This window comes from Pinus tabuliformis, chromosome 7, assembly GCF_031772625.1.
Source record: "Pinus tabuliformis cultivar Carrire ecotype Pingquan chromosome 7, CPIR1, whole genome shotgun sequence".
In the NCBI taxonomy this organism is placed as follows: domain Eukaryota; kingdom Viridiplantae; phylum Streptophyta; class Pinopsida; order Pinales; family Pinaceae; genus Pinus; species Pinus tabuliformis.
In genome coordinates this window covers 1,459,436,361-1,459,462,562 of record NC_142293.1, presented here as the reverse complement: position 1 = coordinate 1,459,462,562, position 26,202 = coordinate 1,459,436,361, and the positions used below count along the sequence as shown (strand labels likewise).

The 26,202-nt window shown below is 34.2% G+C and overlaps 2 pseudogenes; one reads left to right on the top strand and one right to left on the bottom strand.

Annotated features, from left to right (window-relative positions):
* Positions 1-858: 858 nt before the first annotated feature.
* LOC149253280 (protein trichome birefringence-like 11) lies at positions 859-4,501 on the bottom strand (annotated as a pseudogene).
* Positions 4,502-4,531: 30 nt separating this feature from the next.
* On the top strand, positions 4,532-5,947 carry LOC149253279 (L-type lectin-domain containing receptor kinase S.4 pseudogene; annotated as a pseudogene).
* The last annotated feature ends 20,255 nt before the right edge of the window (positions 5,948-26,202 follow it).

Here is a 26,202-nt window from a genome sequence, read left to right as displayed (position 1 = left end):
AGAAAGCCTTCAACAACATGCCTAATCCCCAAGACTGGTCTCACCTCCGATTAGATCAGGAGCTTGTTCGAGGATGGGGAAGCCATAATGACCCAACTCACCTTATGAAAGGCCACACACTAAGTAGTCAGCTCACTGCCTTAATTTATTTTTTCTTGAGTTAGATTGGACCTAAACCAAGGGCATACCTTATCTTTTTCCAATGTGAAAACACAGGAATAACTATGTAATAACCCAAAATATCACAATCTTCAATTCATCCTTTTTCAAATTTTCCAACCTTAAGTTCATTTATTTTATTTATTTATTTATTTATTTTACGTTACAACCATCAACAAAGTGGATATTCCTTTACCCAAAAGCGTAAGAGGGCAGATCAATCATATTTAAATTTAATTCTCGTGTAATTTGTACAATTCACGTGTTTACACGACCCTGAGTAATGAAATACAAGTTGTAACAAGAAAACCCCAATGGTGGAAGAAAACCAAAAAAGAAAAAATGTGACTTTTGCTTCACATGTAGATGGTCTGGCCATACTACTTTATGTTAATTATATAGGAGCCATGATCTCTGAGGATATGGCCCAACTTTAAAGCATATATTGCATGAAGGGTCATGATTTTCCACTTACAGATAGGTCATGTTTTTCCATTCTACCACTACTGCAAATTATTATTTCGTTCTCCAAAAGAATGCCACCTGGATCACGGGGCATGTGTTAAGTAAAAGGAACTCTTATGAGCAAATATTTTTGTTGTTTATGAAATTAATTTAACAATCCACCTCCCATTTTGTGGGGTGTAGTACTGGGGAAAAAATTTTACGCCATCCAGAAATGTAGGTTACTCAATAATGTTATCCCTTGTTCATTAATGTGCTCATATCTATTTCATATCCACTGGCAAGCAGGTAGCCATAAAGAAGATGATTTCATGTATCCGAGACACCAGCTAGACACTAGTGGCTGCAATCTATCTTGTGGAGTGGATCTAGTCCATGCCCATTCCCCAAATAGTACAATTAGGAATGACCATCCTTTCTGAATTCGATCAAATATGTTATGTTTAATGATTGCACATTCTTATTGCCATTCAGTTGTCTGATTGCTTCAGACATGATTTGGTTACTAACTGGCTCCCATTGAAACCAAGTAGAAATAAACTCTATCCAAGTTTCCTTATGACACTTCCCTCCAGTTTTCCAGGACCGTCCTATGCATTTTAAGATGTTGAAAGACACATATATGAGATTAAGCTTTTAAATACAAGTATACCCTTAAAAATCTTCAAATCCTACCATTTAAGAGGAAAGCATGTTGTAATATTTGAGTCATGAGCTTTTGACCAATTCAAAATCAAAATCACATAGAACAATGGTTCTATTTTCTTTTTTCGCATCTAGTACATAGATGTTTCATCCTATGAATTGAAAGCATTTGCCATGGACCAATGAGGCCAAAATTATTTGTAGTGAACAGGAGCATAGCTACGCAAAATAGATGGGTTTTTTCAGATTTGACATGTTGGAGAAACCATTCAACCCATGTCTTCATTACTCTCTGGAGTGTGGTTTCGACATCCATCTTCATGTCCACTGTATTTCCCTCTTGGAAATAACAACCCCTACAAAAAACTTCTGTCAAAAAATTACATTCCTTAAACTGGCATGGCTTTCTTATCCTCAAAAATGAAATATCAAAAACCATACATGCCCTTTAATTGTATTTCCATAGTTCCACTAGTGTCCTATGTTGAAGATGAGCACATCCCCATTAGACCAAAGATGTGAAGTATAATCTAGGGTGTCGACTATCAGCGTGGTTTAGACCTCATGAGGAAATCCTCTAGGTGGGCAGCCATGGAAAACTAGAAATGGTGCCCTATAATACTCTATTGTACAATTGTAATCTACAAATCTAAAGGATAGAAATCCCTTGTGTTTTTTTATGGGATTTCCATTGACTTCATAAATCTGTTTCTTGTTCAGAATTGCTTCTACAAGCATGCAAATCAGAGACTCCCATTGGTTCCTCCCAGTGGAATCACCCACAAACACCACATGTCTGTTGTAGATCCTCTTCAAGAAGCTGCTTATATTGAACCTGAAGTTCAATTCAAACTGGACATTAAATCTATTTGATGAATGTTGAGAAGAATATAAGTTCAAAAAAATACAGAGACAAACAAATCAATGTTTTCAAACTTATAACCACTCAACATTTATCAACATTGTATACTGGTGCTAACCCTTTTTTCCCATTGAGCATTTTATGAACAATTATCAGATCAATGGCAGTTGGTAGACTAGGTGCAAATTTGATGAACGCACATGAACTCTCAATGACAATGGAAACTAAAAAAACATCATATTATTTGCAAAATTCTATTGTTGTCAATGGGGTTGGAGTTTGACGATCAAGGTGGTGGGATGTGATGCCACCCACCAAGGTTCAATTCCCTTAGAGAAAGGAATAACCGTTGAGATCGAGTGCAAGTTCTGGGTTATTTCAATGGAATAGTCCACTCTATTCTAAAAGCTTAGCTAAACAAAAGCTAAACAGAAGATCCTTGTGTTCAGTGGTTTTTTGCACTTTGAAAACAAAAAGAATCATTTGTCCATAACTTCTTAAATCACCTATATCCCAGAAAGAAAGAAAAAAATGATATTTTTACTTTGAGCTAGCAAAACTTAGAGCTCCAACCAAAAAAGCCTGGCTTGCTAAACATCCTGAAATCCCAATAGAATCTTAGTCAATCCTAAAATCCTTAGATTATCAAAATATTCACAATTTTTGTTCAGTGGGAAGGAAAATAACCACGTTATCACAATGGTAGACAAAGCTCATGGTTCAAATAAAACACTCACAACAGTTCAATGGCTTAGCAGGTCACACCAGTGACTTACTAATAAAAAGGCTACAGTAAGATCATTTCAGTCTAGAATTTCATTGAATTGGTAATTTTCATAGAAATCAAGCACGAGAAGGAAAGATTGTTATAATTGGTGTTGGCCTAATAGGGTTTTATAACCACTAGAGGTCTCTTAGGTGGATGAAAGTGGTCCACTATTGTGGGTTCAGTATTCAAATCCTCCAAAAAACTTCAGTCACAATTGAGTCAAGGAAAATGGCCATTGGGTCACTCTGTAAATCTATGTAACATGAATAAATAGAACAAATGGACATATGCCTCACAAATGTAATAGAGTCCCTATGGAGAGTGGATCCATAGACAATTTAATGTTCAGAAAAGGGTATTAGAGGGTGGTTGATACATTGTTGCATAGAAAACAATAATTTCATTTTTTCCAAAATTACAATTTTTTTAAATTGCAATTTTGAAAAGTTCAGAAAAGCAGAATGTTAAGCCTTAGTTACTAGATTTTGGATTGGATTTTACACTAAGGCTAACTACGAGAAGCTCTACACTGAGCAAGGCAGTCATCTATGGTCGTGAATTTTACAGACAATGAAATTAACATGCTCAAATTCTTCGAGTCAGTTTCAACCACTGTTGGGATCAATTGCTCGCCTCTGGAATACATTTATCTAATGAGAAGCTTCATAGAAACAACTAGAGGTGTTGCGAGAATAACGAGCAAGAACCCACAAAAATGCGTGAGAGAACAATTATGTGATTTCTAGTGATGTTGAAGGCGAGAAAATAAACCACCATGATGATTGTTATAACATTGAAAGTAGAGAAGCTTTGAGCTTCTTCTATTTCTTCTCTTTCATCGATGGAACAACGAATAGGATGTAGGAATATCATGGAAGTCATGCACACGATGCCCGGTGAGCATGAACACAAAAGATGTGATGAAAATTGGCTTGACCATTTTCAAGAAGAGAAGCCTATCAGTTTAATTATTGAAATTATATTTTAATATAAATAAATATAATGTTTAAATCTTTTGAAATATTAATATTAAAATTACAATTATAAATAATAATAAAATAATAAAAATAATAAAAAATTGCAAGGTGATAATTTTATAGTCGGTGCAACCAACATTGCCTCTCCAATGATCCTCGAGAGCAAGGGAGGTCAATTCGGCATTAAATTCCATTCCCTGGATGGAAAGTTTTTTCTCTCTTCCATTGTAAACTTTTGTACAAAAAAAAAGCGGTCCTCTAGCTAGGCAAAAAGAACAGGCGAGTGTCATGGACTACAAAATTGGTTGTCAATACGATAAAAATGGAGTAGTCTACCTAGGCGGTAGAATGGCCCGTTTTCCGACACCGGCTGGAAAATCGTCCGGCTCCGGCCACCGGGAATGTCTCCGCCCTCCGCCACCCTCCTGGAGCTCCGCCACCCTCCTTCTTCGCTTCTCCGCCACCCTCCCCTGGCAATCCTGACATTCCTGCCACGGCCTGACAAAAAATTAGATTCGGATCGCAGGGAATGGGACCTGACATCCCCTGACAGACTACTCCGATCCGGTTCCAATTCGAATTGTCACCCGCGCGCTGGTATTCATAATCATAACCCTGTTGCATACTCGCCAAGATTGCAATGCATAATCGCTGACCCGGAGAGGTAGACTACTCCTGATATCTATTCATGTTAACCTCTCAGATGTCCTTCTTGATTATATGTATGTTGGGTTTTCAGCATCCACAGGGCTGCTTTCTAGTGCTCATCGCCTTCTCGGATGGAGTTTCAGGATGAATGGGCCTGCACAGGACCTTGAACTCTCAAAGCTTCCTCAGATTACATCTGCAAATTCTATGGTGAAGACTAGAAGGTTCATAGTTGAGGTATCCATAGTTGCCGTAAGTATCATAGTTCTTGCAAGTCTGGCAACAGTTTACCTTATTAGGGGGATTCAACAGAGTGAGGTGATTGAAGAATGGGAGCTTGAATATGGTCCTCATAGATTCCCCTACAGTGAACTTAAAGTGGCCACAAAGGGATTTAGGGACAAACAGCTGCTGGGGTTTGGAGGTTTTGGCAGGGTTTATAAGGGCGTTATTCCCAGCACTGGGCGGGAAGTTGCAGTGAAGCGGGTTTCGCATGAATCCAAGCAAGGGGTGAGGGAATTTATTGCAGAGATTGCAAGCATTGGCCGGCTGAGGCACAGGAACTTAGTTCAGCTTCAAGGTTGGTGTTGGTATAAGGAAGAGCTTCTGCTTATCTATGATTACATGCCAAATGGTAGCCTTGACAAGCTCTTGTTTGAGAGCACACAGAATATGTTGACTTGGTCGCAGAGGTATACAATTTTGAAAGGGGTTGCTTCGGCTTTGCTTTATCTTCATGAAGAATGGGAGCAGACAGTAGTCCATAGAGATGTCAAAGCAAGCAATGTATTATTAGATGCATATTTGAATGGCAGGTTAGGGGACTTTGGGCTTGCTCGTTTATATGAACATGGTTCAAATCCTCACACCACCCATGTAGTTGGAACTATTGGATACCTTGCTCCAGAGCTTCCTCGTACTGGTAAGGCCACAACAAGCACTGATGTGTTCGGATTTGGGGCTTTATTGCTTGAAGTGGCTTGTGGAAGAAGACCCATTGAGCCGAAGATGTCTCCCGAAGAATTAATTTTGGTTGACTGGGTTCGAGAGTTGCATTCCAAGGGAAAGCTTTTGGAAGCAGTTGATCCTAGACTTCTTAATGAGTACCCTGTTGAAGAAGTTGGGCTCGTTCTTGAACTGGGTTTGCTCTGTTCCCATCCTCATCCCGAAGCTCGACCTAGTATGAGAGAAGTAGTGCAAATGCTTGCAGGCGATAAAGCACATCCTGTGCCACCTTCTGAACCTCCTTCGGCAGACACACCTACAAGAACTGAAAATCATGATGAATTCATTGTTTCATTTTCTTCATACAAGCATGGTTCATCTATTGCTATCTCACATCCTAACAGAAGCTCAGATGGTAGGCTATTTTTCACACCAGATAGAACATCACCACTTTCACTGTTAGCAGCAACAGCTTGAAAGGCGTGTGTAATTAAAGCAATTCATGGAGTAACTGTTGTTGAAAAAACATATTTATTTTGGTCCGTTGGTTCATGATCCATGTCTTCTTGTTTATTGGACTAGCCAATGATGAGTTACTTCCTCTTCAAACAGACTAAGAGCTGGAGTTCCAGAGATACAGAGCTTGGAGTTTTCCTTTTGATATATCAAAAAAAAAGGCTAACAGATCTGAAGTCTATGATTGCTGAGTGTAGACAAACTGTGTGCAGTTTTACTAATCTTCAAAGAGTATTTGATGCAACAAAATGTAGTGATTTTTCTTCAGTTGACCCAGTTTTTCATCTCAGCAAATGGCTTGATTATCTGATACAACAGAGTGTAAATTTAGAGGAGAATTTCTTCTCTGATGTTTAAATTATATTTACAAGTCACAAAAAAATAACAGTGTGTGTTGAGTTTCTTTCAAGTGTGAAGATATGCCGAGTTACATTATCTGTGTAACTAGCAGTTTCCATTGTATATGAAATGCATAAAGAAATCTCTGGCTTGCATTCTTGTGCTTCAGAAACAAAGTTGTTTCCCAATTGTATTTCTGATTTTAGGGGCGACATTGTTTCAATGTTTGTACATTCCTTATAGAAAAAAAGGTGAACAATCATTTGTTCCCTCTATATTAAAAAAACAATCCTTGTTGCTTTATGTACTTCTTTGTTATAGTTTTAAATATTTTGAATTTCCTATTTATCTTCACAATTTTTCTGCTGTAGATTCTTCTCTAATTGCTATAGGTTGCTCTCTAGGTAAAACAATTTAGTATCAAGTGGTTGTTGGTATCAAAGGGGGACATCTTTTTTGCCAAGTTGAATAAGCTTGGTTTGCAGAATCTTGTGTTCTTGAGGCCTTGTTTTGAGGTCTTGATCAGAAAGCTAGAGAAATCTCATTTTCTAGGTAAAGAAGCTCAAGTTGGACAATGTTGTGTTGTTGTAGTAGTGATTATTTTGAGGTAGCTAGCTTCAGTGAGAGGCTAATAAGATATATTTGGTAGGAGAAATGACATCTAGACATTTAGAGATCGATAAATTCTATGGCCACAACTTCCATTTATGGAGGTTGAAGATGGAATATTTTCTTATTGAAAGAAAGTAGAAATCAGTATGAAGGACACAAAATCTGACATCATGAAGTAGGAGGACTGGGGCAAGATGAATGATAAGGTCATGGCCTTGATTGGTCTTGATATATCAAATTCTATGTTAATGGATGTGTTAGGAGAAGCTAACTTAAACAGGGTGCACAATTTGATTGATAACAGCTATAATATATGTGTGAAAGTAGCTCATCTGCAGAATAGGTACTATTGAAGGATGAGCATAAAGTAACAGGAATTGCCACAAAATCTGAGTAGGGCAGTGAACCTCTCCACTCATGTTTAGATTCCAACTCGGATGACAGTTAAAATGAATGATTTCATAACTTAAGCCTTCAGACCTGGCAATAATAATCATAAAGCATACATGTATCAAACCCAATTGGGCTATCAAGTATTATTGATTGATAAAGACACCAAATCTCTGTAAACTTCAAAGAGCTGTTGAAATAGTTCCCTATTAAGCAGATGTGAAATCACTACACATCAGAACTTGAAGTCCCTAGATTTATTAATGAAGTCTTCTTGTACGACTAATAAATTTATCTGAGGTCAGATATAGCTAGATTCCATGACGTCAGAATTAAGAGGGCATAGATATGCTTCATCTAGGTCATTAAGGGAATTGCTTCATCTAGGTCATTATCCATATCTAACACAAACAAAGATTGATTTCAAAGTGTTGTTTTCCAAGAATGTATATGAATAATGAAAAATGCACCTGTTTAAAGCTACTATGGCTTTGTTTAATTTAACATTCCATGTAAACTGATAAAATAAACTAACAGTTGTTTATTCAAAGAAACTCAGTTAACGAGATTAATATGTTTCCAGAGGCACAAATATGACAATTGTCGATAGTACATAACACAAACTTAACCTGAAAATGTGTACTATAATTAAGTGAGGATTTATTGTAAGCATGCTACATGGGTTGATTTTGTTTAGCAAAGCAATCAACACCCTTTTCCTTGATTTTTGGTAGACTACTCCCTTTGGCCCGAAAGCCAACCCCTATTACATTGAAAATGATCAACTTTACAGAGAAATAAAGCTACTAGCTTTAAGGAATGAAATCCTAACAATAAACTAAAATAAAACAATCTCTGGCATGTTACAGAAAATCTGGAAATGATGAAATGGAATGCTTCAAATCTGAATTAGATCCACAGTTGATTGCTGACCCAATGCCTTGAAATCTGATATATACTCCACAGTTGCTGATTCTTCTCCATAAAATCTGAGACATGAAGCTGTTCCCTGAAAATCTGTCAGATATCCTTTAAACAACACAAATTTTGCCACCTATCTGTTGTCACACAACACCTTTTTCTTTTACCAGGAGGAGTATTCTCCCTTGAGTAAGAGTAACTCAAATTAAATCTCGAGCATTTTGCTTGTTTAAAGCATCAGGTGGTTTTGAAACATGAACTACAAAATGAGTGCCCAAAGGAGCAGATTCAAAATACATAGAGGTGCCACTGGTTTGTGTGTCTAGCTTTCGACGGCTCCCCTCTGGCTCACATAGCTTTGCTTTTCACTTAATACATTCCAAAACACCGTTGGTTCATCCGCAGACTTTATCAAATCCTTTGACAGTCTATTACCCACTACAACATTGTTTGTTCCTCTGAAGATTCATTTGCAGATTTCAAGAATCTGTTCACTTCCATTCTTGCCCTTCCATAGATGTAGTGTATAGATACAAAAGGAAGTTACAAATTTACAACATACACTTTTTAAGCTTGAAATGAAGCCATAGAAAATGGATGCACCGTTAGAATTATTATTCAAAATTTCTCATTTTGTGACCAAATCACTCTCTTTGTTTAATGCTTTAGAAAAGCAAATAACTGTATTCTATTACCATGCCACAACTAAATGATATACAGACAAAATCAATAAGAGCCATGCTAAATATGAGCTATAACTCATTCATATAGTTGAATTACCAATGTCAAGCCATTCATAGGCAAATATAAAAGAGATCAATGCTGGTCCATAAGGCAAAGTAGAAAAGAAAAGAAAAGGTACCTTAGATCACTAATTCACTCACTGAATGCTAAAAGGGACTAAAACAAGTATATAAGCAATGGGTGAAACTGTACATAGAATTGAACATCTTCATCTAATCTCAATCTAGTTCTCACATTTAGGTTTCTAAAATATGTGAACATGTCTTTGATCAACCAGAGTTTGTTGATGGAGAGGAAAATCACTTCAACAATTTCATAAAGGTGACTTAGACACTATAACCTTGATATGAGATTCAATCAATATTTAACAAAATATATTTTCTATATTTCCCAATCATTTGTGTCATGAGATGATATAAAACTATGATGATGTCAACATTGTAGCATGTTACTATGCCAAGAAATTTGAGGCTGGAGGCCTATAACCCTCCTCAATGTCTCCCACAAGGTTATTACAAACATTTTAAGAAAATGATTCAAGTTGCAAGCTTCCAAAATCATAAGAAAGAATATTATCACCTTGCAGAGCATCAAATTGGCCAGGGAGATGAGTAAGAAGGCTCACTTCCTTGAATTTGATCTTGACAAGTCATATAATATAATTAAGTGAGGATTTATTGTAAGCATGCTACATGGGTTAGATTTTGTTTAGCAAAGCAATCAACACCCTTTTCTTTGATTTTTGGTAGACTACTCCCTTTGGCCCGAAAGCCAACCCCTATTACATTGAAAATGATCAACTTTACAGAGAAATAAAGCTACTAGCTTTAAGGAATGAAATCCTAACAATAAACTAAAAATAAAACAATCTCTGGCATGTTACAGGAAATCTGGAAATGATGAAATGGAATGCTTCAAATCTGAATTAGATCCACAGTTGATTGCTGACCCAATGCCTTGAAATCTGATATATACTCCACAGTTGTTGATTCTTCTCCATAAAATCTGAGACATATACAGTGCTTGTATACTCTGCATATACAGTGCAGAGTATACTCTGCATATATAGTGCTTGCATATATAGTGCTTGTATACATCAGTTCCTCATTTTCCGAAGAAGTTAGATAAAAATGTCATAGTGCACAATGAAGCAGTGTCAAGTTAGTCGTTCAAGTCATTAATTGACAAGAGGATGGATCATCTACAGCACAAATGACAGGAGGAATGCATCAAAAGCATGGACAGCACCATGACATGGACATATGGACATATGGTTGGTATGGACATATGGACATATGGTTGGTATGGACATATTTTTTATTTGTGTACTTTATAAAACTACAAACTTGTATTTATGTAAGCATTGAAGGTTATAGAGTAAGGACAGGATGCATAATGTATTGGTTGGTATGGATGTAAGGGTTTATTTGTTTACAAGGAGAAAAAAGAAATTGTAGCCTCTAGAAGTGATTCATTATGTCCATCTAAACAAAGATATGATATGCAGATCCATGATGTTAAGATAATAAATTCACACAAGCACCAAATTATAAAACATTGACACTTGAATATGCAATACCAAGCTTTCAGGTGGTATCAGACCTGGGCATGGGCAAGTTTGTAATCTTCTTCAAAAGTACCAAATCAAGCTTCATAGAATAGAAACTATTTGCTTTTGATTATTAGAACTTACAGCCAAATTTTTCTTCCCTAAAATTGTTTTTTGTCATTTGTTTGTAGCATAAGTTATAAAGCCACTAATGCCCTAAACTCTGCATATACAGTGCTTGTATACTCTGCATATGACTCCAGTTATAAAAAGACAAAATAATGCTAGTCTTATCTATCAAAATGATAAACGTGGTCAAACTCGTTGAGTAATTCTGTCAAGCTTGATCAAATTCATGGAGTCCTGGTCAGAGTCTCCAAGCCTAGGTCAAATTTTCTCAGTGTTGGCAAGTAATGAAAAGAAGATAGATAAGGTTCACACTTCTTTCCCTAATGCTAGCAAGAGACCACAATATCTAAAAATTCCAAATTTCAATGGCATTCTTTTTATTTGTGGGTTTCTTATTTAGTTTTCTTTTGCTGTGTATTTAGCTTTTATCATCACTGCCATAAGCAGTTTTGAGAACTTGGATTTGCTTTGCTACTTTGTCTCATGATGCTGCCTTCCTTGTGTGATTTAATTTATAAAGTTTTTCCATGCATTTTTCCACATTTTGTTCTTCTAGAATTAGGAGTGTAAGATTCTGTCCCACTACAATTTTCCCTTGTTGATGAGCAGCATAATTATAATTGCTCAATCTGGCCGACTTTGAACAAAGAGTAGCATTATCATTTTTCATTCTTTCGTCCCTCAGATCAGTTAAGGATCCTATTGACCCCAAAGATATGAAAGGGGTTTATATGATCCCCTGCTCCTGTGGGACCCCTTATATTGGTGAAACCAGTCGCTCCATTAATCAGAGGATTTGTGAGCACGCTGCTGACCTTAAGCATAGGAGAGCTAAATCTTCCGCTTTGGCTGAGCATGTAGAAAAAACCAATCATCATGTTTGCATTGAGGAAGCTAGTGTTATCGCTAAAGTTTCGCATTTCCATCATCGGAAATTGAGGGAAGCTATTGAGATTGAAAAGAGACCCAACAATCTCAATAGAGATGATGGCTGGAAAATCAGCAGGTGCTGGGTCCCAGCGCTTTCTTCTTAGTCGTTTTTTCTGTCTCTTTTATTACTTATACTTTTATTATTAGTACTTTTATTTACTATTATTTATTAGACAATTACTATTAAATATACAAATAAGAAACTATTAAACAATTACTTTATTTATTATACAGTTACTATTATTAATACAAATAATAAACTAGTAATCGTTTTTCGGGTCTCTAATTTATTATTTATTTTTAATAACTTTTTTCTATTATTATTATTATGAATATTATTATTAGTATTTATTTACTTAATAACTTAATTATTATTTATTATATTTTTAATTATTATTTATTTATTTATTTATAAACTATTATTTAGTAATCGTTTTTCTTGTTATTATTTATTTATTTTAATTATTATTATTATGTATTATTATGATTATTATTTATTATTTCCAACATTCTTTCAGATCATTAACCCTTTTATTTGTTTAGTATAAGGAAAGGTCCATTATTACTTTTAATATTTTAACTAATTTTAATTTTATGTATTTTATTTTTCCACTTTCCTTTTAGTTTTTAATACCTATAACTAACTATAATTAATTTATTTTTATTTTCTAATCCTTATTTCCTCTTCCTATTTACTTATTGGATTATTTAATTCTAACTAATTAACCCGGTTGCGTAACTTCTTCCCTTTAATTTTACCTTACTAATGATACTATTTCTATTTTTTCATTTATAAAAATTAAATAAATAATTTATTTACTATTATATTTATTAATTTATATTTTTCATTTTTCATTTATTTATATATTTATTCCTTTATTTAATAAATAAATAAATAATTTATTATTATTTTTAATTCTTCATTTATATTTTTATTTATTTAATAAATAAATAATTTATTATTAGTTTTATAATTCTTCAATTGTTTATTTATCTTACACCTAATATAACTAAATTTATATATGAATGTATTTACCTTACTAATGATACCATTTATTTTTATTTTTCATTTATATAAATTAAATAAATAATTTATTTTTGCTATTATATTTATTAATTTATATTTTTTCATTTATTTATTTATTTATAAATAAATAAATAGTTTATTATTATTCTTCATTTATATATTTATTTATAGTTTTTCATTTATATATTTATGTATTTATCTTACACCTAATATAACTAAATTTATATTTTTATATATAAATTTATATATTCTTATTTATTTTTATTATTATATTATAATTTATCATTTATATATTTAGATAGTTATTTATTTATTTATTTACCTAATATAACTAAATTTGACCTTGCTCCTCTAGTCAACCTTTTGACCAGGTAACCGTTGGTGTCTCTGCTCTAGCTATTTAAACAGGCTAAGCTGGATCTGTTCTTCAACTTGTCCTGACGATGAACCACACTGGTTGGTTCGAAACGCGTCGACAAATGGTCTCTCATGTGATTTTCGCCGAAAAATCTATCATAAAATTTTTCATTCTTGTCGGCAAATATCACAAGGCTTTTCAATGCCTTAGTTACATGACTTGGACTTTGGAATGACTTGACAAAGGCAAAGAGTAAGAGGCTCTAGAAAATTTCAGGGAAAACACCACATATGACTCCAGTTATAAAAAGACAAAATAATACTAGTCTTATCTATCAAAATGATAAACGTGGTCAAACTCGTTGAGTAATTCTGTCAAGCTTGATCAAATTCATGGAGTCCTGGTCAGAGTCTCCAAGCCTAGGTCAAATTTTCTCAGTGTTGGCAAGTAATGAAAAGAAGATAGATAAGGTTCACACTTCTTTCCCTAATGCTAGCAAGAGACCACAATATCTAAAAATTCCAAATTTCAGTGGCATTCTTTTTATTTGTGGGTTTCTTATTTAGTTTTCTTCTGCTGTGTATTTAGCTTTTATCATCACTGCCATAAGCAATTTTCAGAACTTGGATTTGCTTTGCTACTTTGTCTCATGATGCTGCCTTCCTTGTGTGATTTAATTTATAAAGTTTTTCCATGCATTTTTCCACAATTTGTTCTTCTAGAATTAGGAGTGTAAGATTCTGTCCCACTACAATTTTCCCCTGTTGATGAGCAGCATAATTATAATTGCTCAATCTGGCCGACTCTGAACAAAGAGCAGCATTATCATTTTTCATTCTTGTCGGCAAATATCACAAGGCTTTTCAATGCCTTAGTTACATGACTTGGACTTTGGAATGACTTGACAAAGGCAAAGAGTAAGAGGCTCTAGAAAATTTCAGGGAAAACACCACATATGACTCCAGTTATAAAAAGACAAAATAATACTAGTCTTATCTATCAAAATGATAAACGCGGTCAAACTCATTGAGTAATTCTGTCAAGCTTGATCAAATTCATGGAGTCCTGGTCAGAGTCTCCAAGCCTAGGTCAAATTTTCTCAGTGTTGGCAAGTTTGATAAGGTTTAACCAAGTTTGGAGCAGACTCAGGTTTATACCACTGTCTTGATCTATCTTTGTTCTTGGCTTTTACCTTTTCTATTGTTTTCCATCAGCGAGAATATTTTGTAAGACCAATTTGGACTGAACTGTTGCATCAATTGAAATGGTGACATGCATAGCTTTCATAAGAACACTGATGCATGAGTTATGACATTTCCAGTTAAATTTTTATTTGTTATTATCTCTATACATCAATGGTAGCCATATCAATGTGGAATGAAATCCTCAATGAAGGAATATGCCACTGGGATTCATTAACCTTCTTGCATTTAAGACGGCATCATAAAAACAACCACCACAGGCAAGGGGAGTCCAGTCCCTTGTACCTTTCTGGTCTACTATGAGTTCATTATGTGATTGTTTCGTCTTAACATCCGCAGAGTCGCTGTCTCTATTGAAAGGGCATATGCTTTCGATCTTCATGTGTGCTTATTACAAAAGCATTTGCAACTTACATTAGCTTAACGAGATTGTGAACCTCAAACCCCGTGAACCACTGTTAAAATTAAGTTTGCCATTAACTGCTCCTGCATACCCAGTTTTGATAGCGATATATGTGGTCCATGTAGACATGGAATCACATGGAATCAGACAAACATCAATAAAACAATTAGCTTCCTCACTGGCAAATGCCTGCAGGAGAATTGATTTGGGTTTCTTTGTTTATGTAGCCATCTTGTCAGGTACATCACTGCCACAACAACATGCCATGGGTTATTATGGTGGCAAACAATATTTGTTGTAGTTTTGACATTGCAACTATGCTATTTATATGTATTGCATTGCCTTATACTCCGAGAAGTGTTAAGCGGGTCTAGGCATTATCTGCCTTAGCCTCTCTTGCTCCACTAGAATTGTTTTTCCAGATTGATCAATGGGGCTTCTTTTATGTGGGTGGTGGAGAGACTTTGAACCTATGCCATCCATCTTTGGTTATATTACAAGTGTGACGAAGCTTTATTATTTATGTAATGGCAGAAGAGGTTTTAGAAAAGGGACATGGAGTGGCACCATTGTTGAAAGCAGCAACAAGAGAAGAAGAAGATGAAGAAGAGCAGGAAACGGCGGCACAGATAGCACTTCTGAAGTCTAAGATTGCTGCCAATGTCGGAGCCATGCCTTCTGTTTTGAAGAGAATGAAGCTAGTCATAGAGAAAATAAACAAACTTGATCAGTATAAGGGTAACATTGATTGTGTTTTCAGAAAAAGGCTGGCTCCTGACGATTGAATGCAATGCTGACTGGTATTTGTACTTCTATTTGCAAAGATACGCTCTTACATTACAGAGCATACAAATTGTGTTCTACCCTGTAATATTTTCTCATATTTATAATGAAAGCAGCAACGATGTATTAGTAATTTATGTCAATAGAGAGCATTAACTTTGGCTAGTTTTTCTTTTCTCAATGCGAAGTAGCTATAAAATGCGGAGTATGACTGAAATTCACTAGTTTGTATCTCATGGGAGCTGTAACTCACCCAACGTTCAAATAGTATTGTTTTCTTCTGGATTGTTTGTATTATGATTGTCTGTTCTGATATTGTTATTGGTCTTCTATGCCAGTAGATTGGGTGTTTTGTGTCGACGAGGAGCAGGGTGCGAGCTGAAGAGTACCTGGGTGGCGAGCTGCAGGGTGCGAGCTGAAGAGTACCTGGGTGGCGAGCTGCAGAGAGGAATCGCAGAGCGGGAAGCGTCGGGTCGAAATGTGAGTGAGCAGCGTGGGTGACCATTTCGAATCGGCCATAATACTCCGCGGCATGAATTCCAGCGCGTCCCTGATCGGTCAGGGGATGTCAGGCGCTCTAACTGCATTTGGATTTTTTGTCAGGGAATGGCAGGGCTGTCAGGGGAGGGTGGCGGAGAAAAAGGGTGGCGGAGCTAGAGGATGGTGGCGGAGGGCGGAGAGATTTTCGGTGGTCGGAGCCGGACGATTTTCCGGCCGGTGCCGGAAAACGGGCCATTCTACAGCCTAGGTAGACTACTCCGATAAAAATTTGGTGCTAAAAGGTGAGGACGAATTCTTTATTTGGTCTCTAAACGTTACAGTCATTTACCGCGTGATGCTAAGTTCCAAGGGGAATCTCGTGATATATAATCGAAATAGCGGGCTACTCTGACAGAGTTTTTAGAATCGTATCAATACACTCGTGCCGCAGCTTTTACCATATGGTGTTTTGGAGCTTAATATGTTCAGGAAATATAACGATAGGCGTTTATTAAATCACTGGAATTGGGTGTTATGATTTTTTTGGGGGGAATTTTATGGATTTTAAATTTAAATTAAATATTTTAATATATAATTAAATTTAATTATTTAAATTCATCGTTTTGGAAGAATTCGTACAATATTTAAATTATATAAAATTAATAATTAAAGATTTTTTTTTATCAACTTACTTAGAAAATAAAAAATATATATATATGGAACATTTAATTTGGATTTTACAATTTTAACGATGATCAACACGACAAATGTTTATTCAACCTCACAATTTTAGTTATAATCATACAATTAAGGTTACTCTAATTCTAGAAGGGTCCAACCACTCAAACTATGGATTGTTATGCGATTGTTGTTCAAATCCCAATTAGAGAAAAATAGAACACAAAAATTCTTGAGAAAAACCTAAAGCAATCCTTGTCATCAACATAACCTGATTATAGGTTATATTCGAGTCAATGGAAAGATAAGCACCCAAGATCAACCATTGAATTTGAAACTGGACCCTCTGATCCAATGAACCCTGGCCCCGTATGGGGGTGTTGTATGGGTTCTCTATCATGGTTTTCTCCAATTTCTAGAAGGATTCTGATATATCATAATGGAGCTCAATGCGAACATAAAGCTTTATTTGCGTACGTCGTTGAGATTGACAGTAGAAAAGATTTTCTTAGTCGATTTCTTCAATGGTATATGTTTCTTTCCCAACTAATGTGTCCCTTACAGTGTTGGTGCAGCTACGAGGAATCGATTATTTTTCAAGCAGGTATTTGTGTCTGCCTCAAGCAAGCTTGGATGAATGCAAGAGCCTCTGCTTGTCCAACTACTATTGCATAGCTGAGTTTTATTGGCAATCCTCTGGATCTTGTTTGCGTTACGAAGAGATTTTTTCTATGAGAATCATCTAGGATCAAACCTAGGTAGCGTTCATCAAGGTCATGGATGATTCAGCCTAGCCAACAGAAAAACTTGGAGGTATTGTTTCTGGAAGCAGGGAGGGAACATCATCCGCATCAGTTTGGGGGCTCGTCTGTTGTTTATAATAATTTTTTATTTTCTCTTTACCCTGCTGTGATACAAGCAAAGGATGAGAAAGGTGGTGACCCCAAAGGGGACAACGGATTGTTGAAGACACTAGAAATCTATTGGCATAGAAATATGTGGAGACCACGATCATGCAACATGGGGAAGGTTCACAACTGAGAATAAATGTCTTTCACACACCACGGGACATATGTCATCACAGGACAAAAAGGGTAGACGAAGGTTGGGCTCACCATTTTCAAGAAGAGGCGCCTATCGACGTAAATATAATTTTGCATATAAATGTATAATGAATGTTTGATATAATTTTATCAATAATCAAGTTGTGTATAAAATCAATCAAACAATAGATCTCATTGACAACGACTTTTCACATAGCTTGTGCCACATTAATAAGTTAATAAGACAAACACGATTACCATACCACATATGAACGTAACTACATGTTGTTGATAATATCTTTAATAATCATCTCGTTGCAAAGTAGAGTGTTATTAGTGTGTACATTAATAATTATCCTCTACTTGCATATATGTATATGCAATATAACTTATAGAAGAAGTCGTCTTTTTGGGACATTTTTTTATTTAATTTTAACTAAAATCCAATAGAGATTTTTAAAAACTTAGGTTTAAGTTGTTTAATATGTAGAATTTGAGTGTCACGAGGGGGTTTCAGGGTGTTGAATCTATTTATGCATTCAAAAAAACATTTTAAATAGCAAAAATCACATTCTTTATTGAAATTATTTTGTCAAATTTCAGTGAAAAAATCTATTCCATCCATAAGTTAGATTACGCATATATATAAACTAAGAATGCGTAAAAGTGCAAGCATGTCGCATTATATAATGCAATGGTCAATTTTCTTGCTATTTTAATTGTGAGTAGTTTTTAAGTGCGACTTTTGAAAAGTTTTCCGAACTAATTTGTTTAGAATCTGGGAGGGATTCATTGAATCAAAGGTTTTACTGGTGAATTCTTAACAATCGAAGTGTCTGAGGGGTTTTTGAGGGCTTGAAACGATATATCCAGTAAAAAATCTAGTTTAAACAACACAAATAAAGATTTGGACACAATTTGTTTTGCCGAATTCCGACCAAAAATCCGCCGAAAACTCCAAAAAGTTGCACTTAAAGACAACTTCTAAGTGTAATTTTTATTAATATAAAGTTGTATTTTTTTAATTGCTTTTGACTCTAATTTTAATTATATTTAAACTAAGCGAGAGTAGGTACATTGTATCCCTCGTTAAAATTTGATAGCTAGTTCATATCTTTCAAAGTTTATTAATTAAACTAAGCAACAAGGAACGCTAGCTATCTAGCCTTGTTGTGAGGTTGCGAGGGTGCTCTCTAAATTTGAAAATGATGTTGAATAGATTAGTTTAACTATTTGATGGTTTTTGTTTGTGGATTTTGTTTAAATTTATGAGAAAATTGTTGAAATTATAATTTTGAATTGTACTCAAGTATAATTTGAGCGTTTTTAAAGAGTGAAAAAATATATATATTAGAATTATATTATAAATCATTTAAAAATACATTTTTTATAAAATTATACTATAAACAATAGAAAAAAACAATATTTTATTAAAAATTATATTTTCAAATGAAAAAAAAAAAGTGTAAAAATCAAATAACTAAATTGGGCATATAGATAAATATAGATCTCATTAAAACACAGCGAACTAAGACCCCGAGATCATGTAAGAATTAAAACACAACCCACTCAGACCCCAAGATCATGTCAGATTGGAATATAATTTTCAAATTAAAAAAAAAAATCAAATAGCTAAGTTGGGAAAATACACAAATCTAGATCTCATTAAAACATAGCTAGTTGAGACTTCAAACTCATGTAAGAATTAAAACACAACAAGCTCAGACCCCGATATCATGTCATATTGCAATGTAATTAAGGACATCTTGTTGTAGAAACTTAAAAGAACAAACATAAGTTTTCATAGCATAAGCGATATAAAACCTACCAGAAAAATGAGAAAACTCAAACAAGAGGCCATATATGAAAGCAATTCTTAAGGGTGGTGCCCATAATCCAATCATTAGCTTAATGCATGGGCATGGTGATGTATACCATGGATGAAGCTTTTACATTCCCGATTACTTCAGTGAATTTTCCGGTGTCTAGATTTCTGACGGATGTGACTTGCTAGTTGTCGATGGGACGATGACTAGTTGTTCGAGGTATGGGGAACAATGTTCAATTAAGCCAAGTTACTGTTGAATTAACTCACCCATCTAACCTTTTGGATCTCGATTACACCTCGACTCTCATCCATGTAAAGTAGTGACTGGAGCGTGCCCCGTTGAGCAGAGAGCAGGAGTGTAATTTGTTGTGAACGAAAATTTAATACCAACATAAAAGATTCGTAGAGGGCATTAGTGGAAATTTCTTCGGTTAGTCTATCCAATACTTTGCAGGCCCAAGTCACAAGTAATTTTCTCACAAACTAACCATTAAGAAAAGCTTCCATTTTTTATGTGGTCATGCCTGCTTATTTGTGCAAGACCTTGAGAGTTAGTAAACAATAAACACTAAATAACAAAGCATTAAGATCACATTTTTTATGTGCATACATTTAAGGTTGTCGGTTAATTCATATTTTTATATTGTTGTTCACATGGTTTTCCATATCCTATGCAAAATACTCGAATGGTTAGCCATATTAATGATGATAAATTAGTAATGTAGTGTAACCGTTGGCATATTTTCTTGGTATTTTTATTGGTTCAATTTTTCTAGAAATCAAACAATAATTTTTTTTTAAATGTGTTAAATTATTATTATTTTTAATTTTTTTGGTGCAATAAATTAATACATAGGGCCAAATTAATGAACATTGGTATTTATTTACAGAACGAACTTTCAATAATCTAATATAGGTGTTTCGAACTGATTATGCATCAGAATTTGGGAAAAGTTGAATTATAGGATAAAATAACCGCATTCAAAAATCTTAATTGAAAACTTTATTGCCTCTCGAAAATGTTAAACCTTACCAATAATCTATTTCTTTGTCCCTATATGTATTTCAACTCTTGTATATTCTAATTGTTGTGTATGTATTACAAGCTCCTCAATTCTACCCTTATTGCTCCTCAAGATTTTTTTTATTGTCACCCATATCAAAGCCATTTTTACTAGTTTTACTTGCCATCCTTCAAATTTGGGAACATGGAAACTCTTCATGAAAACAATTTCAGGGTCATACAGGGTCTTATTTTTATAATGTCTCAGTAATTACAAAAAGAAAAGAAACAACAAATTATACACAGTGGTGAAAGTATTAACAAGGTGTATTTCCATATTGGAGTACATATAAGTTAAAAAAAATATTGAAGTCGAGGTTTACCATGATCACAGTGAGTTGAATTGTCTTGCATTCTAAAATTGCAATTCCTAGTAATATTACAATAAGTATAATTGTTACAGTTGCCAAGTTGTCATAATAATTGTCCATAACTACATTTCTCACCTTCAATAGTATTATTCTTTTACATATGTAAATGTGTATCTAAATCATTTGCATTAATAGAAACTAAAATTATAGAAAGAAGGGTTTACCATGAATATTTTCATATTTATAAATGGTTTAAACTTTCCTTTGTTGTACTCATATTTTTTTTAGCAAGTCGTGGGACATAATGTCCTGTATAAACAAACAAATTAAGATTTTTTAACATGAATTTTACAGTTGAAAACATAATGGGAAGTGTGAATTATTGTTCCCAATTATCTTAGATAAATCCAATCAAAATTTTGTGTTTTCCACTGGCACTTTAAAATTCTGTCAGCCACTTTAATTTGATGATTAAAGACTAAGGTAGACAACATTTTACAATAATTAAATTTGTATTATTTCAAGATTTTACATTTTAATTCAGAATTTCAAGATTTTTGTCTATTGTCACCCATATCAAAGCCATGCCCCGCTCCTAATTTAAAGCGACTCCTCACCTGCATAGCTCTCGCTAGTAAAATACAATTTCATGTGTATACTGAGGAAACCTTTCAAACTAAATGATTGGAAAAGGGGGAAAAGATATAATTATGATCAATGTATTTTTGCAATAACTTTATATAACTAAGTAGATGGATAAAAATACCAGTTCGTTTGTCTCCAATGTCTTTTAAATTTGAGCTCGTGTTTTTATAAGAATATCTCACTCTTGCATGTGAGTGCATGTTGCAACGGTCGGGGCGGTTGGTTTGCTCACCCCCGCCGTGATCGAATCCGCGGAGCTGCATGCTGCAGCATATTCAGACCCATTGCAAATTATCAAAAACTATATGATGGTTGTTAGCTGAGTTCTGACACATATTTGTAATATATGTATAAAAAAAGAGGGCCCATGATGCTTTTGTGGGGAACTAGCCCTGCCCATTAAAAAAAAAAAAAAATCCCACTCTAGCAAGACACTCCAAAAAAAGTAAATTAGCCACTGCTAATTTTTTAATTTACCCAAACGAATGGTTATGTGAACGAACAATATAACAAGGTGAAGATTATCCAAGCAAAATTTTATTGGGGATCTTGGGAACATTTAAAATTTGATGAAAATGAGTGAAGTTAATTGTTTGACTTTGTTTTTTATTTTATCTATTGAATTTTGAAACATTACTTTTGATTTTACCTATTTAAGTTTGAAATATTCTTGAAACTTAGAAAAGTTAATTATTTGATGTTGACTTTGCCTTTGTTGTTATATATTTAATTTTGAAATATTTTACTTTTATATATTTAATTTTGAAATATTCTTAAAATCTATGATCAAAAAATTAATATTTCTAATATTCATAATTCCATAGTACTCATCATTCAAAAAAGTGGGTCAATTTCCTAACATAATTTCAATAATTTCCATTTATTTCATGTAAAAGGATTCAAGTGCAAACCAACGCTTCTCTTATTTAATCAAAATGGGCCTATCTCTTTTGATTCTCCATAGGCTATTGATGAGCATCTTGGACCTACAATTAAACAATATTATAATTATTATTGTCATACTTTGAGATATTATAATTATTATTGTCATACTTTATTAACTCATGCTATGTTTGCATGATAATAATTTTTTTGATCATTTGGAGATATAAAAAAAAGAAAGTATATACATGGCTCATGAAACAACATGTTTTATTTTTTAAATTTCCATTGTAAATAATAGGAACAACATGGCTCATTTATGTTTAACAAGAAAGAAATAGATATGAGTATTGATTCTTATTTGAAAATGTTTTTATGATGGTTTTAACATCACTATTGTTTACATGTCAATTTATAATGGATACAAGATATGCTTTTGGAAACCCTTTCGGGAGAAAACCCACCTGGAAAGTGAGGTTTCTTCACTCTCTTTCTCTGTCTATAAATTTGTTGCAAGTACAAAGATGTTAGTCTTGTGGCTCGTAGGCTTCTACAGTGCACAAAACCTACCTGTGTTCTCTACCTACTATCCCTCTTGGCTACCTTTGCTCAGTTATGGAACAAAATGTTCTCGAAAGGATGTAATGCCTCTTCCTCCTAGTGGCCCGATTATAAGACAACCTAATAGCCTACTAATGGTTAAGTTTGACTACATTAACTCTTAACGAGAGTTACAATATAGACTCTTCTAGAGTCTTTTACATCGAAAACACCTGGCTAGTCCCTTTTCTATGAATAATGGGGGTTGACGTGGCATCCTCCCGAATTATAGGTGTGAAAACTGGAAGGTCAACTTCTAATTGGCATAACCTTTGCATACAGACTCTGACTGATGTGCTTCTTGCATCATTGGAAATATTTGTGTGTAGAACAGCATAAAAATGTTTGGGGCTAAAGTGACAAAGTTTTAAACCCCAAAAAATGTTGTTTGATGCCTCAAAACGCTCTTGGAAGGTTTCAGACACTATTTCGCCAAAATGGATCTCGCCGGTAAAAACATTCGCATGAGCTGATTCCTCCACTTTTTCCACTTCGAATGCATCGAGATGGATGAAAAACAGTATAATGTCCAATCTAGATCATTTATATTGTTATAATTTTATCTTATTTTTACATTTAATTCTATTTGAGTCACATACTTATATCTATGTATAATCTAACGTTCAGAGTAATGAATATACATCTCCCAAAAGACCTTTGCACATATATGTCGGTGGATGTGATAATCAATGTGTGTGTGAGGTTATTTTGTTGTTATCTATCTTTCTGCATAATTTTCATTTGCATGCATACACTAATTACAGTTAAATTTACAAATCTAGAGTTTTAATAAAACTGTAATAGTATAGAAATTCAGGACTTTAATATATGATTATCATATATGTTGTGACGAACTGTCTAGCGGAATATCCATGACAATTTAAGAATCAATATATAAATATAAACGTATTTTGCAATATGACATTAGATGTGAAGATGGTTGTAGCATTTGAACCATTTCATTTCCATATTTCTTAAGACTTTGACCATCTTGTGGGGTTTTCATTGATTCCACTAGTTCAAAAGGCAACACCTGCACCATAAATAAGAAACTACATATAGATTTTAAAAAATTAAATATATATAATCAAAACAAATCAAAGATAACAACATAAAATATAGAACATCCATTTCTCATCCCATCGTTATAGTAAAACATACCAATTTATATATTAATGCTTTTGTGGAATATGTTATATGGATTAAAAAATTACTGGCCCAATAACCCCTTGAAATCTTGGTGAGCGTCATAATGGTTGGTAGCTGGAAGTTTGTTGTATATTCAAGTCTATGGATCTATATTTAGCAACCAAACTATGTGGAGATCTCTCTAGGGAATTTTGTTGATTAGGCTATGCATATCAATAACAATGGGAAATTAGTATACAATTTATAATAAAAGTAAATATGGTTTAATGTTAAAATGTCTTGAAAAGTAATACATGCAAAAAAATGCACTGAACTATGTAGTCATTGTTATTATTAGTTTCATCAAGGTTTAATATATGGGTATGACCATCTAATCCTTCTTCCCCTACATCATCAAGAACCTTCGTCCTTACTTTCTGTTTTAAAACATTATCTATGCACTTCATTGTGGCATACGTCTACGAGGTAGACTCCGATCCCAACAATGAATTTTTTCACAAAGTTTTTGCTTTGAAGTATCACTGAGTTAATCAAATGCAGCAACTGCCTGTGAAAACAAGTTTCAAGGAATTTAGACCATAACAATAAATTTATATTATTAAAAAGCATATGCACATAAATACCAATAAATACTTACAACTAAAACAATTTCTACATTGACAAATGTTTTATATGCTTGTTGGCGTGCACGACATAAGCTTGCATCTAAATCATATTGTATTTTTTCATTTTTCATTTTAACTGCACTTGTTGATTTGGCAGCGCATTTAGCATTTCCATCTCTTACCCAACATCTTTGACATGGAGGAATTAGAGGGATATTGTGTATGATAGCACGATGGTGATTAAGGCCAGATAATTTATATTGAATCAGGATCCCAACACAATCATCAACAAGACAAGTGAACACTTGTTTGGTGCCTTTGATAGCTACATCCCATTCATGTCTATTTTCCTCCATTTTCTAAATTCCTTGGGTGAAAATGTGAAGTTGGGTTACAATTTTTATGTTTAGAATTTCATTTTACAATAAAAAGAAACTTGTCAGAAATTTTAGCTTTCTATTACTTATTGGAAATTTTTTATTCACATTTGATATGTCAACTTAGCAATTCTTTACTGTGTGTTCTTTAAAAACCAAGGGATTCATAAAAATTCATGTTTTTTGGCACCAATGTATTTTTTGTTAACTTGGCGTTTTTTTTTTAAAAAAGTGTTGCAACAATCTAGACAAACTCTACTTTGATATTGTTATATTTAGGAAACCAACTAATGCACATCATAATTACTAGAATTTTTTGAATTGAACCAATACGAAAAACTGCATATTTTGAAGATGTTTAGCATGGTGTCAAGTTTCTCAACATATTAGTTAAAAACTAAAAATCTAAAAATTAGCAGAAATTTCTGGGGACTTCTTGCATAAATTGAATTATATTGGGGTCCATGCTCATAGAGAAAAAAATTGTAAATTATTGGTCAATTCCATGTTGATGCCTCTGTTGTCATGGCACGGGACCTTTGATGACATACTGAGCAAATAGCCACTTGAGAGCGGCTCGATATCTGGACTCCACCTATGTTGTTGGGAGATGAGAATACATTCTGGCTCATTCCACTATTCTAAATGATAGGATGAATACTCTCACTTTTGCAAATATCAATTCAAATGTCTCTCTCCATCCAAAATCCCCTCCTCTAAGAAGCAATCCCATTACACTCTCCGCCTCACCACTAAACAATCACTCCTCTCAACCTTCCTCCAATAATAACATTCTAACGATACCTTGCCCCACACCCTCTATTACATGCCTCATCTCGAACAACATCCATAGCTTTATCTCAAACCCCCAAACTATACCCCCAATTACACATCGTAACCCAATCATCAAATCTTCCTCATCAATCATACATAAGGCCCTATCAGCACCCTCAAACACAATACCATGCACCCCCCCCCAGCCCCATATAGTGAATCTCGAAAGGAAATATGTGTCCCCAACAATGACTTAATCACCTGTTGATCAATTTTTCTCTTCCCCTATCAAATTTGGGGCTCCCTCTGGTCGAACATTCTCCCCTTTCTCAGAAGACACGGAGCTAGAAGTCCTAGTTCGGGAGACGCAATTTTCTCTAGAACCACTAACAAT